The following is a 4,071-nucleotide window of genomic DNA, read 5'->3' as shown; positions in this document are numbered from 1 at the left end:
CTCACTAGTTATTTGATATTATTCTATGCATTTTAAAATTAATTTTGTGTTTTCCCGTCAATATTTGTTTTTAACATTTATTCCCATTTTTATTTTTTACTCTATTATCTGTCATGCTTTATGTATTCCAATAAGTCTCTTGAAATCCTTGTGGGGAAAGGCAGGACAAAAATAATTAGTTAATTCGATTTTTAAAATGTAATTTTTTTCTTTTTAAATATTTCATTTGTATAAGAAAATATTTCAGAGAACCATGATGATAATAGATATGTGTGACTGTTTTGAGTTTTTTCTCAATTAAAACATTTTGTATGTAAGGGGAAGAATGTCAAGATTGTTTTTTTAATTCATTTGAAACATTCATTTCTAATTCATTGTAATTTAATGACATGTCCCAAAATAAAGCATAAAGAAGACTATGCTTTGTATGGCAACTAGTGAACAACAAAGCAAATACTAACTGATGAAACTGTAATAATTGACAGGTTGTGACGTAACATGGCAAGAAAGAAAAAAGTGATATAATCCAAAAGCAATGCAAGTAAGATTATTAGACTGAAACATTAAAATAGCTCACTAAATACTGGGTACTACAATTTAGGCATGCCTATTAATTGCAATACAAGAAAAGAAAAAAAATTTAAAAATTGGACAATGCTACTTATCCACCCCTTTATTAACTACTTTCTTTCTAAGATCAACTTTTTAAATTAAAATTAGCTTTTCCTTATGGTAAAATCAATATATGTGCATTGTAAAATCTTTGTGTAAAACACACAAAGATTCAAAAATATATCTTATTTAAATACCAAAGCAAAATTTTCACCATATTCTCTCTACCTGGGACATCACTACTCCTAAAATTTATTGAATCTCTACACAGCCTCCCAGATATTCTCCATTTATGCACATACCCATAAAGACATTCATATAAATATGTATCTCTTTTTGAAGAGATCATTTCATATGTTGCTTTATATTTACTTTTTTTCTTATTTAACTACCTCTGATTTATGATAACAATACATTTCATATCTAATACCTAGTCTATGTTTAAATTTCCTCAAACATTTAAAAATATTCTACACAGCTACTTTGTCCAAATAAGGATTTGCCTTTCATTTTGTTATGTCCCTTAAGTCTCTCTTAATCAAGTTACATTTTTTTCCCACTGACTTTGACTTGTTAAAACAATAGGACCAGTTTTTGTACACTTTGTTCCACCTTCTGGATTTGACTGGGGATGTCATTTAGCTTAATTTTTCAATGCCTTATATTTTCAGTAATTGGAGTTTAAATCTAAAGACTAGAAGGAATCAAGCTAAATAGTTTGTAGAATACACCATAGATGACATGACAGTATACCTGGAGACCTAATACATGGTTGATTTATTCTTAGTTTAAATGCTAACATTGTTTACTGGATTAGCAAGTTGGTTAGCTGACCCCTCAATTTTTCTGTGCGTGTATGTGTGTATATATACACACACAGAGAATATACATATATATGGAATCTATATAAATACATATATAAAAATATATGGATATATAATATATGGATTTAATATGGATTAATAAGTGGAGTTTATATATCCAGGGTAGCATTGAGGGTCTGCAGCTTTTCTAGATGCATGGATGCAAGCTGTCAGTGGGTCTACCATTCCAAATGGCAGTATTTTATATATTCATACATTAATCCATAGTAAAGAAATACATATATGTATTTCATTAATAAAAACAAGTAATCAGTGTAGTGTTATTGTGAAACTATGGGAATACCATATTACTCATCAACCATATACATGATTTAACAACTGATAATTCTTAACTGAGCTAATGCTTTCATAAAGATTTGTAGAAAGAGAACTTATTGCATCTGCCTCTTTCGTAGAAATTCTTCTGTAAAATACGCCTTTGCCCCTTCATTGGAGTCTGTTCAAGTTAGCCTGAAAGGGTAGGATGAATACTCAGTTCTTTCCCTGTATTCACCAATTTACTAATACAAACTGAGAAGCTTGTTTGTTAGTGATATGATATATAATTTATTTTCCAAATTGGTACACTTTTGAGAACAAAAGTGAGTGCCATTAATCATGAAGTCAGGATGTTCCTCAGAAAGCAAGGCCATATGGTCACTCTTTAAAGAGTTATGTGTACAATTTTTTACTAGTTTTCCATTTCTGAGTATCATTATAGAATTATAGATTTCTTTAATTCAATGTTTAATCCACTCTAATCATTATTGTTTTGATACTCAGATTATTAAATTTTTGATCAATAGAGACTTCTTACGCTAACTCCTATGTGTTCTCAACACAGGCCCATTAATTTTTTTTCAATAATCTTAATGTTGAAGCGTATGTAGAAAATGACAAGTTTATAGCTAGATAGATTCTTACAATGTGAATATACCTATACAATCAATATTATGTTAAGAAATAGTGTTGCAGTTTTTGTAGTTTGGTGAGCAGGAGGGAATGGCACCTGGTAGCTTTTTTTCTCCCCCATTGCTTGGCAAGCGGGAAGGAGGGTTACTGTGTTAGAGAATTCCTCCAGTGCTGCTTCTCCAGCTTGAAATCTCTGGCTGCCATGACCTCTGCCCAGGGCTGTGCTCCAGCCTGCCAGGCTCACTCTGTCCACTCGGCTCAGCAGACTGAACTCAGCTCATGCCCTGGCCTGGATCCCACACCCACCATAGGTTCTGCACTCAGCCTGTGGCTGGACCAGGCATGCCACAAGCAGCTTCCACATTGAGCATTGGTGTCTAGACAAGGGTAATGTGTTGGCATCTGAAAACTTGGAGATGCCAACAACTGTGAAGCCCCAAGAAGTGTTACAGCTCTTGCACAGAGTGTCCTGAGATCTAAGTATCAACAAATGTTATACTTCTCTCTTGTTCCTGCCACACACAGCTTGGTGAGTTCCAGGTTCTTGTCCCATGGCCAAAAAGAATAAGGCACACAGACACTGGATAGTGAGTAGGGCAAAGAAAAATTTTATTGAGTGACAGAGAAAAGCTCTCAGAGGAGAGGGGACCAAAGAACAGGTAGCTCTATTTGTGACAGGGGGCCTGAAGGTGGGTAGGCCTCTGTGAGACTGAGTCCGGGGTTTTTATGGACTTTGAGTGAGGGAGTGCATGCTGATTGGTCCATGGGTGAATTGGGAAAAGCACCAACTGATTGGTTAAAAGACATCGAGGAAGTTCTCATTTCCATCATGGACTCTTCCCAGAACTGACAGCTCAGTTTTCAGGCTTTAAACTGCCTTTGGCTTGAAGGTCAGTTTTCACCAGGGACCTGTCCCTGTCTGCCTAGGAATTTGTATGTCTCCTGTTGCTATTAATAGCAGATTACTACCAACTCTCCCCCACACCACCACTGTGCAAGAAGTTCTGGACCCAGTCATTATTCTCACAATCCAGTGGGTAACCCCTATCCTGATTTCAAACGTCATAGATTATTTTTTCTGTTTCTGAACTATTATGTATTTAACTCTTTTGTCTGGCTTCTTTCACTTACTATTATGTGGTGAGGGTCAACATTCCTTCATATTGTTGCATGTGATTTAGTGTGTTTATCTTCATTGCTGTAGAATATTATCTTGCATAAATATAACACAAATATTTAATCCATTTTACTGGAGATAAATATTTAATTTGTTCCTGATTTTGGCAATTGCAAAGAGTGCTGCTATGAGCACTGTTGGACACAATTTTGAGAGACATGTGCACTCCTTTGTCTTAGAAATATGCACAGGATGAGGATTGCTCCATCACAGGTTGTATTAGTCTGTTCTCACACTGCTATAAAGAACTGCCCAAGACTGGGTAATTTATAAAGGAAAGAGATTTAATTGACTCACAATTCTGCATGGCTTGGGAAGCCTCAAAAACTTACAATCATTGTGGAAGGGAAAGCAGGCACATCTTACATGGAAGCAGGTGAGAGAGAGCAAGTATTTGAAGGAGGAACTGTCAAAGGCTTGTAAAACCATCAGATCTCATAACAACTCACTAACTATCACAAGAACAACATGAGGAAATCTGCCTCCATGATCCAATCAGTTCCTATT

This window comes from Macaca fascicularis, chromosome 2, assembly GCF_037993035.2.
Source record: "Macaca fascicularis isolate 582-1 chromosome 2, T2T-MFA8v1.1".
NCBI classification, from domain to species: Eukaryota; Metazoa; Chordata; class Mammalia; order Primates; family Cercopithecidae; genus Macaca; species Macaca fascicularis.
Note: the sequence above shows the minus strand (reverse complement) of the source record.